The 12,440-nt window shown below is 40.0% G+C and overlaps 1 long non-coding RNA gene across 1 annotated transcript; it reads right to left on the bottom strand.

Annotated features, from left to right (window-relative positions):
* Positions 1–6,260: 6,260 nt before the first annotated feature.
* Positions 6,261–11,320, bottom strand: LOC147756862 (uncharacterized). The gene is made up of 2 exons (XR_015325107.1): positions 10,960–11,320; positions 6,261–6,747 (listed from the first exon to the last, which is right to left on the bottom strand). It is a non-coding gene; the product is annotated as an uncharacterized LOC147756862 (long non-coding RNA).
* Positions 11,321–12,440: the final 1,120 nt, after the last annotated feature.

The following is a 12,440-nucleotide window of genomic DNA, read 5'->3' on the forward strand; positions in this document are numbered from 1 at the left end:
TTTGTGGCTTCTGTGACTTTGGAGGAAAAACTGCGACGAGTGATTTTTGTATCCCTTTACTGGAGCTAAATTAACACAATTAAGGGAATTTTGTAGAATTGAAATACATGATAGTTTAATGGTGCAAGATCTGAACTATATGATGAATGGATTGAAGTTTTCTATCCAGCAGCTAAAGGTGCATGTGGCCTGACATAATTGTCATGGTGGAAGACGAGGCCTTTTCTGCTCACTAATTGGTTGATGTTTCTAATGGTTTATTGTAAGGCTGTTAGTCTGAATCAATCATTTTGCCCCTGTGATAGTAACTCATAATGCGTGATTCCTTTCCAGTTCCACCAGATACATGGCATCACCATCTTTGGCGTCAGTCTGAGCTTTGCCAAAGATTACGGAGGACATAGTTGTTGTTTTATTTGCGCACCGCTGTCGTATGTGGTCCGCTTTTTACCACTCGTTACCGACCGTTTTAGGAGTAACTCGAACTTCGCCGTGTTTTTATAAAATTTTGTAAAAGATTAAAATACGATCACGTAAGTCCTTTTGGCCCAATTTGTGTAGCATCCAAATATTGAGCTCTGTTCGAATGGCTTAGAACTGTTTGGTGGTGGATGCTTATTTTTTTGTTGGCGATATTACGGTTACTCAAGTATCGATCTTGCTCAACTTTTGCGTACAATTTCATCGACTCTGTTCGTGACTGATCGACCAGTACGAGACGCATTTTTTATATCGAAATTTCTATTTGTGGGCCGGTTTTTCACGACAACGTACCTGGAGCGCAAACGACTCGAATTTTTTAATGGGCCTGTTCGATATTTCGTATTTTTTTCGTAACGAGCTTACAGAATTTGGCGAATTCGTGTAGATATCTAACTTATTTCCAAGGCGATCTACCTTAAGTACGAATAAAGCCGGTCCAACATGTACCGCTATCGAGTCGCGCCTTTCAAATGACACCGACTTGACGCGACTCAGATGAGAAAGTTATCTAGCTAAAACAACTCAATGTATATATAAAAGAAACGATACCATTTGCTTTTGGATACTCTAAGCTTTAAAGGCAACAATCAGTTGATCGTCTTTCTTGTAACTCCTTGGCAGACCGTTCCTCATAGGCAACATATACTCCTAGAGAATAATGCAAACTTTACATTGATGATTACTCCTTTCTGATTCCTGTTCCTCGCGACTGATTTGTGTAGACGGAAAATTTTAAGGGGCAATTAATATTCAAAACAAATTAACAAGCAAACCGTTTCTTGGTAAATATAAGGAAAGTGGATAAAACGTTCTGCTGTCAGATAAAAGAACATAGTTAGAAACCTTGGGTTATAAAGATTCAACTTTATTAGTAATATGATTAATAATTGATTATTATTATTATCGAAGAAATTATCGGGCGCTGTTTCGGTGCGAACAGTAGGTTTGTGTGGAAAACAGCAGCTTCTGACCTTCGTCGATATGATGCAGGCGCTACCGTGGTCTCTGTCAAAAGTCGTATCTGGTTTTTGTCAGAACCATATCTCAATCGGCACCTATACACCCTTATGGGGCTGAAACTGTCCTGCCACACAGGTCGTGAACGATACGTCTAAAATACATTCATTATGCATTAAATATGCCCTAGAGTAATAAAAATGCAAGTCATTGATCAACTGAATCCATCATTTCAAGCAATACTTCGCGAAAATAAACCTAAACAAACAAATTTTCATGAAGTCCTTTTTCGGGATACAAATGCTACACGGTCTTCTGTGGGAGCGTGCTGTTAGTCACCCAGCCGTTGAACTTTTCGAAAGGACATGACCTTCGTTGCCTGAAGCAATGGTCGAATAAATCCAGTTCACAATGAACGTTGCCATCTTGAAACAAGACGAACAGCAAGATCACATGTGAAGCGCCGTGGCACCAGCGAGCTGCGGGGGTAGTCGATGCAGCGGCCTGGTTAACTATACAGGTAGGTGAACAGTCAGTATGGGACCTTCTCATAGAACGGGCGATTCTTAATCAGAAAAAAAAAAACATTCAGATTCGAAATACGTGGCGTACATTGAGTTCCTGTACACGCCGCTAGATTTCACGGATGCGAACGTGAACGAGCGCTATACACGCTGCTGTCAGTGGGACTTTTAAGATGAATGCTGCTCTGTCGTATATCAAGTTTTTTTTTGAGCTCAAGTCGCCACGACTGCGCCAGCGGCCGCAAGCAGAGTGAGCCGTTCGATTTTCGGCGACACTGGTTCGGAACAACTACGTCAGGATGCAGTCCTGACCGATATTAGACTGATCGAAATTTTCGTCCGTCGTTGATACAAACAAATGTATCTACTTCTAAATTTACACAGTTATGGCTAGGCGATCTCAAATCAGACTATTGTGTATGCAATTTGTCAATTTTTCGTTAAAAATACAAATATTTTAGTTTGGCAGTCCACGTCTTGTATACGGGTACGATTTCTAACTAAACGAAACTAGTTCGACGAATGAACTATAGCAGTAAACCGAATTCGTTTTATTAGCTATAAGATTTAAATGTGAAATCAGCCCTGTACAAACATTTACTCTGAGGCAACCTGGCAACCTCCATCTGCTTGCACGTCCATCAATTGGTCAAGTATGCTTACAATAAGTTGTGTTGCAAAAGCAAGTTGACGTCAGACAAATAGGAAAAAGTATCATCTCGAAGACCTACGAAAACATTCGACGTGCTTCTTGGTCCAAATAATAAAACAATGTTACGGTGACGTTGACATAGTGGCTCTCGATGGGCCATCATACAGCTGTTGGCATACCACACAACTCGATACTTGATCGCTATACACAAACAGGCCTATTTCGAAATCTCATACGCACATACGAATCTCTATTGCTCGGATTGTGTATACTAATATACAATACGAAGTAGTGCCCAACTGGGCCTAAGAAGAGCAAGTAATTGCATCGCCGACGTGCTATCACATTAGGTTATGGCAAACCGGCAGTACACTGACGTTTACTGAACAGCCCACTCACTGGTTTATCTACGTAGTCTTAGTTGGGCTTATTCTGCTTATGTAGCCAAAAAAAAAAAACGCGAAAAAGGGTAATTCAAATAAAATGGCAGCGACGTAGTTTGTTGCAAACGCATCTATGGCTGATCCCCGCTCGGCAAACTAGAGTTTTACTCGGGTAACGGATTGTCGATTGTTAGGATAAGCCCTATTGCATCGGGGGCAAGTTGTTGTCAAAATGGTTGAAAAGTTTATGTAATCTCACCATAATTATTATTATTAGGAAAACGGAAGTCAAAGCCGTCTCCCACGTTAATTAACCTAAGCTGACAAGCGCATATATCGTTATACTCGACGATCTATAGTGACAACAGTGCCTAGAGAACTATAACGGTAGAGCCGTTGCCGATCGGTTTGGTATGTCGAGTTGGAAATTACGAATAGCCGGAAGGTCGTTAGGGAACAGTCGTTTACAGCTCAGAGAATTATATAACCTAAATATCTAGATACAAACAGAAATCTAGTTAAAAATAGTCGCGTGGACCAAATCTTAACATGTGCAATATCCGATCGTGGATGCGTACCAAGATCTACTACATAAGAAGAAGTTCTATGCAGTAAGCCCCGTAAATGTGTTTTGGCTCGATTCAAAAAGATCCATCTTTTTATCTGAAGAATAAACGATAAAGCGAATAAGTGGTTTTATCTTTGTGTTAGAACCACGAGTAGATTCACACTCTGGCTCCGTACCACAGCTTCTGCGGTAGCAGCAAATATTGAAGATGACTGAGGTTCTTTTATACGGATTACCTTGAGCTAATTGGCATAAGCGGTCTTTTCAGCCAGTTCGTGAGAAAAAATATGTTCATTTGATACATAAATAAAGATCATTTATTCCAAACGTTCTTTTTCTTTTATTTATATATATTATGTGAAAATAGCCCTTCCCCTTCATAACCCGTTGCAATCTACCTGAAGAGTGAATTTTACCGTTATCGAATTCGAGTTCCTCATGTTGTTGAAAATACCGACGCCTGCTCTGTTTCCCTTTTGCCGAGGTCATGAAACTATGGAATAGGTTGTTTTGAGCTTGCCATATTCGCAGACCTTGCGCCGACGGATTACCGCCTCGAGTCACTGGAGAGTGCGATGCGTAATTCGTTAATTATCTTCTTAAACAACTTCTTTAGCGTAAAACCGAAAAATATCTGACGAGACAAGGTAAAGACACGAGAGGATCGTAAAGAGTGATGGATGGTGATAAATGTGTTGCTAAAAAATGAAGACCTTTTCGTATAAAAAAAAAAATTTATATGAAAAGGTCATCATTGTTTATGTACAAACGGAATATAAAGAAAATACAAAAAAAACATACCCTCTTTTCGCACAATGTAAATATTTCATATATTTAAACCCCTTTTTATTTGAGAAAAACGTTTTTTTTTATCCTAGGTGTAGAAAAAGGGAATTTTATACTTCGATAAGTGAGCTAGCTAGAATAGGCAAGTTAGATCTCTCGGCATTTTTACAAACGCAAGTGTAATGTATGACCTTTAGCGCACGTTGTAGAACGAACTAGTACGCTCTGTTGAAACGCTACCTATATATAAAAATAATAGGACTGGGCATTTGCGAAGGTACTTTAGGCGATCCCAATAAAGATGGCTTTACTAGAATTTAGTGAAACTTACGGTACAGTCCAATTATGCAAATATTCAACATGTTGCCTTTATTATATTTGGTATTGGTTAACTCTGTCGGCTCTATTTGAATAAGTCAGCTCTCCGAAAAGTAATGCCATAATTCAACGGTAACGTATTTTCGTATTCAACTTACGCGTACCTCAGATGATTTAGGTCCGGAACTGTGCATGGACATTTTGTGCTAAGGGTTAGCTGTCTGGAACGAAGTTTAGCAACAGGGGGGAGGTAAAACACCGCACAATGCAATTCCCATCAGCTTCGGATTTTCTAGAACATTTTTCTCTATTATTTTTTTCTATAAACCACCCACATAGATTCATTTAACAAAACCATGATGCTTCGTAGTGGTTTTCATTTACCTGTTTACTCATGCGGTCATAACAGACACAAGGACTCGCAAACATGTCTTGTTTAATAATGGTGAGGTACGTTACCACAATAGGTAACGCTGATTTTCAAGAGCGAGAACTGCGCTTGACGCAAAGGAATCGAGCTTCATGTAATAGGACTAGCGAAATTCATGACTGAATCATATTTCGGTACATACATGTAACATGTACATATCTGTGGTCCGACACAGGCTAGTCTTAATTAAACATCTGTTGATCACTTTTTTGTTATCGTTCAACATGAAATGCAATGACGAGTTATTTTTAGGCATTTGCTTATTAAACAACACCCCTGATTCAGTTTATGTGACATGGGGGTGCTGCAAGAAAAACTCTAGTGAAAAACGTGACCAATTCACAAGAGCTACGGAGTAAAGAGCACAAAAATATATATATATATATATATATATATATATATATATATATATTACAATTTTGTACGTACTTTGTTATTGTGCGTCTCTATTTTGTCACTTTTTTTTTGTTACGCTTCCTGAGCAGCACGTAGACTCGCAAAAAATACATACCAAAAAACCTTATGTACTTCGCGTAATATTTGACTTGTCTACGATGTAATCGACATACGTAAGTATTTGTGCTTGATGTAGTGATGACGCAGCTATTGAAGTGTTTTTTTACTAGAGGATTCAGCTTACTTAGCTTGTTTGATTAAGTTTTCAGAAATAAGAACGCTACATCTCCGAATATATTCAACGATACAGACTAGCACTACCAGTCTATCAATTTCTTCGATCACATTGCTCTAAAAAGTATGTACTTTTTTCTGCTGCTGGGCAGACCTAATTACGGGCTGATCCACACAGTAAATCAGCTCATTCGCAGCTTTTTTTTTATGAGGTTTATAGGACTGAAAAACCTTGTAGTGGGGGGGGGGGGGGGTATTATGCACTACAAACGCGTATGCCTTGAACCCCCTAGGTAGGAGGATGAAGCCTTGGGACTGTTTTCAGATTGCTTCAAGAAAATTATAAGGTTCGTCAGAAATTTAAACTAGGATCTCTCGTAGCTAAGGTGAAAGCTATGTCCCTAGAGCCACGTGCTCTTGGGTCAGCTCGACTTAATTGTCCTTGATTAACTGATTAAATTTAACTAACCACTTCTGTGACGGTGCCGTGCTATGGTGCTTACCTGTAAAATTTAAGGACACATACATATCGACGGTAACGCCGGACGCAGAGCTCGAAGCATTTATTTTATTTTTCTGATCGATTAATACGTTTTTGTAGTGGCAGACAATACCGATTAACCGTTTGTGTTATATACTGTGTCCGTCACTCACTCTAACCGATTCTTGGTATCAGCCGATAGCAGTTTATGACCAGCAATTGTAACCGTCATAGCTCGCTCCCGCTCCCCTACTTCCGTCATCTCCGTAGGCCCCAGATCCATATGATGATGTCCCCGTGGTGATGGTAAGGGGTGCGAGTGATGTTGGTACTGGCCGTGATACTGATGTGGATGGTGACGACGCTGGACGTGCTGCATATAAATTGCCCGGTGGCGCTAATGTAGATTTCACAGGTAATGATGATGATGATTTTGTTGGTGCTAACAATGCGTATAGTGGTAAGTGGGCATTTGGACGAACTTTGCACCGTGGCTGTGCTGACGAATTGGGACGTGTAAGGGGCAGCGGACCGTCTGTAAACGAAATCGGAGTTTATGAGATAAACGACGAGGCAAACGTTAAAAAGGCATTAGTTAAATTATATTGAGTAATAGATATGTGGTAAGCTATGGTAAGATAATCGTTGTATTTTATTATAACTTAGCGTTTAATAATAAATTAGAGTAGCTGGATGTAGATGTGCCGTGTCAGTAGTACGCTTATTCATTAGATAATTGAAGATTGACGGACTTCTGACGCCTTGCATTGCGACCGAAAATCGTGATTGACTAAATGATGAATTGTTGTACATAAGAACGACGAATTTGCGAAGGAAATGGAAAAGGCAACGATCAACATATGTCTTCTAACAAAAAGCAAAGGATATCAACCTATCGTCCTGGTTACATAATTGTAATATATGACTGCTGCTAGTAGATATTTACTATTTCTATTAAAAAGAAAAGAGGCAAAAATTGTTCGCTAACTTACTAAAAACATATGGGATTTTACGAGGGAAACTGTATAAAGATCTAGCGCTGAAATGATAGGTTTTTTTCGTAGCAACGCTTATGTATAGAAGTTTCTTCTGTTTCGATGTCAGGATACTAAATGAGCTTGGTACATTTGGACAGATGCTCAAATGATGCTCTATACGAGGCAGCATCGTTACCTGCGTACACGAGTTGAATGGAAGAGAAAGAGGGCAAACAACTTATATTGAATTCAGCACGACGCTAAACTAACTAGAAATGTATGCGAAACATAGCTTCAAATGTTCCTTGTAAAAGGCTTTTCTACAGATGAATAGTTCAATTTACTGTACTAAATGTAAGTTATTGGCTAGATAATACGGTTTGATTTCAACCGTGAGCGACGAATATCAAAGAATGTCTGAAGAATTTTCAGGTCGTTAAAAACAAATTCTAACCATCGAAATGCCAAGATGCTATACGGTTGTATCTCTGTGCAGCTCACAGAGCCGTTAGATAGAAAAGACAGTCACGTTTATACGCAAACTTTACGAAAGACATCGTACGAGACACTGCACAGTTGACAGTTAGTTGTAAACAGTACACACCACTGTGGCGCTCATCGAACAAGCACAATATCCCTATATGAGGGTTGCCCTTTACGAAAAATTTTCCTCATTTATATTCAACTCATACTCATTCAGCTGTTTCAGCTGGTTAAATTATCTGTCTCAGCTATTCTACTGATGACCAATAAAGAAGCGACATCGGCTCAAGTCGCGAACCGAAAAAGAAGAGGCGCCCCTCCTTTCATTCCTTTTTACCCCCATGGATCGCTAACTGTGCTTATAGGAAAGGTGAGGAAAGAAAGCTTTGAGCTTCCCCGGTAGGGTCTGGGGTTTGGCCAGTCGCCAATGATGCGTGACGCTTAACGTTCAACGAGCAGTTCGATACGTTCATAATATATTGAATAAATGACTGCTGTGGTTCTATGCTTCTCATGATTGAGTAATACGAACGACGCCAGCGTTCTTGGTTTCAGTGATTTCGCTGGAATTCGGCTATTGTTAACTTGAATGTACCGTGAAGTTGATTTGTGTCGGTCGTTTGCGCAAGTTCAGACGTTCATCATAGGGTGGGTTAGACAACGATGGCGATTCGACTGGGCTGCTTGTCGAAAGAAAATCTATTTAGATTATCCGTATAGAAAATCGTGTATGAGAGGATAGACGAAAGCAACGATCACGAATAGACGTGCAATCAGGAAAAGCTTTAATGCTTTTTTAATAAAAGCCTTACTTTTTATGGGCATTTATAAGAATAGGATAATTTTCAAATTACTCGTGCGTCGATTACAGCGAAAAAATCATAACTAATCAGTACGTGGAACTTGTAAGGAGAATAACTTATTTAGGTACTAGTTCTCAATCCGAGACAAAACAATAGATGTCGTCATTTTGAAATCGGGTGAAAAACTGTCCGAACGATGTTAATGTCGTACAAACTTTCGTCGACAGAGTAGGGTTTCGTCATTTATTTTAGTTGACTTAAGAGAAAGGAAATAAATGTAAACACATAGTCGCTTTATCGTACTCGTTCATGTGGACGACGATAGATGGGAAATTCCGTTTCATAAAAATGTTTTCTTTAGCTAATTGAAAAAAAATTGGTTATAATATAATTAAGCAATATTTCTTTAGTAAAGTAAATAAGAAAGGCCGTTCTACAAAAATAGGTTACTTCGTCACGTTACGTTTAACGTAATCTTAATTAGTTATAGGTTTATGAAATGATGAATGTGTTTATAGAAGCATAGCGCTAAGTTGTTTTGAAGCGCTTTTACTATACGAAATCAACCAAATCACCGTTGTAAGTGTAAAGTCATTGATCGTACTTCTAGTTGGCGCTTAATTTGGACCTCAGCTTCCTAATTTCCACTAAAAAAAACACAATAGACTTATTTGTGAAATAATTTTAGTGCAAAATTTATACTTCTATTGGACAATGTTGAAGTTAGCTCCAGAGGGTGGCCACGACACATTTAACAATAATCCTTATAGGAATTTCGCCTACTTCGATATTCTCGAGCTCTAGAAGGAAAATAACAGAGTTTGCTTTTTTTAGCTGTCTACAAGAACTCTGCCTGTTGCTTCGTTCGAACGTTCGCGTTCCTTTGGATCCTATGACAGTGCAAATGTTAAGATATGGCAAAAGTCGGTGGACACGGAACGAGACCTTGATGTGCCTAAATCACAGAAGTCGCTCAGCCATACGGTGCCCTGTCTCCAACTAATCGTTTAAATGTATATATTAGATAAAATACGACCCCTCCGGCTACCTGAGATCGTGCCACGGGTTAATCTCTATCTTCTAGACGCTAGCCAGATTGAGGGACCCAAGGCGAACACTACTGACGATAATCATCTGGTGTATTTCCAGCTCAGACTCCTCGGAAAGGCTCTCGTTTTTCCAGTTCAGATCAGTCATACAAGGAACACTATCTTTACCTTCGAGCAGGGCTGGTTGCTCGACGGAAGAACATGAATAGCACCGTTGTTATAAGCACGCCACGCTCATGGTACTCAGTGGTTTATCTATCAGGTGAAATCTGCTGCGGTCGTTATAGGGCCGATTTCGACGGGCAGAGTCTCTGCAATATAGCCGATCGGTCTTAGGATATTCGTAGGTGAGATTCCTCTCAATGTGTGTCCATACGACCACGAGTCGCACCATGGTCGTGCTCTTATTTTTACTGTCTCAAGGGACCACTCTCAACTAAAAATAGTATGCTTATTTTCATTTGTACAGGCTTATAATTTCATGTAACATTCCACACAATGTATATCTTATACTCGATGTACTACGAGTAATGTTAGGACGGCTACAAATGCCTTAATGTGTTATAACTATATTGAGAGTTAGCTTTCTGTTTTCAATAGCTTTCTTTTATGATTATAGTATATTAAACAGAAATCAAACAATTGATATCGGACTTGTTTGGCACTCGTTGCATTCTGATATAGCGCTTGAAAAGCTTCGTGTTTCACAAACGATCAGCCATTCATACATCTGTTTGTTCTATAGATCATCAGATCACAGACGAATTACATCATCCGCATTGCAGGACGATTAATCCATGTAAACGATGCCAATTAGGAATTAAGCCCAGTAATTCCGTTAGCGATTGCCCACGCCCATCTGCCAACGACAATAGCGATTTGATAGCCGAAGTCCGCATTATGAATTCTGTTCAGATCATCCCGTGCCTGAAGATCGAAGCCCGCTAACCATTTTCTGTGAAGAAATTATATTAACTGGCACACACGCAAACACTATGCATACGATGATTTTTACGGTATGGAAATGTATAATGCATAAATTTAGACGAACAAACTTTCGTCAGTTAGATCGTGCATCGCGAAGATACACTTTGATGAAGAATAGAAGCTGATTAGCCCTGCGGCGTCCCTTCTATCGTTTGCGTTTACAAGTGGCTTACTTTGGCCCTACATGAAAATAAGTGCGCACCAATGGATCTACTGCAAATGACCAATATAATGAGTATATCGAAACCCCATATCTAAACATGTTATCATCAATGGTAAACATGGCGACACACTTTTAAGCTTCATAGACCAGCAGTGATGACAAGCGGAACGGGATTCTGCAAACCAGCCGCACGAAGTCTCTAGTTCACAATATGATATATAACGTTAATTCCAAAATAGTTCAGTGAATGTATAAATGCGCTGGTCACAATGAGATTCGACATACCTGTGAAATCATTAAGCGGCCTGTTAGATTACCGACCTCCTGACAGTCGAGACCTGCTAGGCTAAATCTATGGAACATATCTGGCCTCCGGTTTGTGCATGCTCGAATTCGTATCCTAAGGTGTTCTTTGATGCTAGGCTCAGGACGCCAATCACGCACAATGTAAGCACACTGATGAGGACCGTGACGGTAGTAACAATATGTCATGTTTGTTTGACCGCTTCATCGAATCCCGGTATTCCAGAAAGAAGGAAACTAGATGTGACAACGATAACGGAAGTTGTAACTGTATGGCAGCAGACACATTTGATTGTGTTCGAATTAGCAGGGATGATTACTTTCGTTGTTTGGCATGAGGAACTCCCTCAACAAAAAAGCGGTTGTCTACTTTTTAAACGCAGGATTATCTCGCTAGCTCTTTCTGTACATTGACATAGATTTATGTGTACGAAACGTGAAATAACAAAGATAATCATTACAATCATACTTTATCTTTGCTTCGTTGAGTGTATTATGAAGATGTCAACTTGAAAAGATTGTCTGAACGATCACCAAGCAAAATTTATTCTTGTTCTAATATTGTGTTGTTTCTCAATTGAATTATATTCACCGTGTAGCGTATGTCGTTGACGGGCTTGAGCCAGCGCTCCAGGCCATTACCATTCTATTATAGTCCCTGCTGGACAATTTCAGAATTCGGAAGGGCATTTTCGGTGGTCCAGAGTAGAGTTTCATTGCAGAACCTCAAGCAGTCTATTGTACAGGAACAGAAATAGCTTATATAGCGGTGTTAGATCTTAGGTAAGCAGTATATATGATTAGAATAATAAGTGATCGATACAAAAACAGAGATTAGATCTTCTTTATGTTAAAGGAATACATCGTGGAATATCTGGTAGTAATTTTCAATACAAAACCCCGCTAAGCTGTTGAATGTATCCCTTCGTCGTCCTCATGCGTGAACCTTTTGTTTAACCCATCCGAGGCCTAACCGATAGACTAAGCAACAGTTTGCTGTCTATCTGCCCTGACCCTTTATGCTTCGTAGGATTTTGCTTTTGTTGTATTTTGTCTCCTATGTTGTTTCTGAACAGATTATATACTGCAGCAATATATCTGTGACCGGTTTGCCGGGTGCCAGTCTGTGGCGGTAGGGCGCCCGAAGAAGTGCGATCTTAATAGTGTGAATTGTCATAACCGGCGCTCGATAGTATAGGTCTAAACGAACGAACGATGCAGTGAACAACCGTGCGTCTACCGATTGCATCAGCGCAGGCAGAGATGCCAGCAAGGGCGGTCTACTGCCTAGTGGAAGTTCGCACCCGTGGAAGCAGCAGCAGTGACTGGAACAGTGATAGCTGTTATTGCTGAACCATTAGTCGATTTTGCGTGATCCTTCTTGACTCTCGGCTAGCTTCACCCTCTCCTATTCCTTAGTGGGAAGTTCGTGATGCCAGCAGTCAGACCCTACTGCCACGCCG

The sequence above is a fragment of the Varroa destructor genome, unplaced genomic scaffold (assembly GCF_002443255.2).
Source record: "Varroa destructor unplaced genomic scaffold, Vdes_3.0 BEIS01000003.1, whole genome shotgun sequence".
Lineage (NCBI taxonomy): Eukaryota > Metazoa > Arthropoda > Arachnida > Mesostigmata > Varroidae > Varroa > Varroa destructor.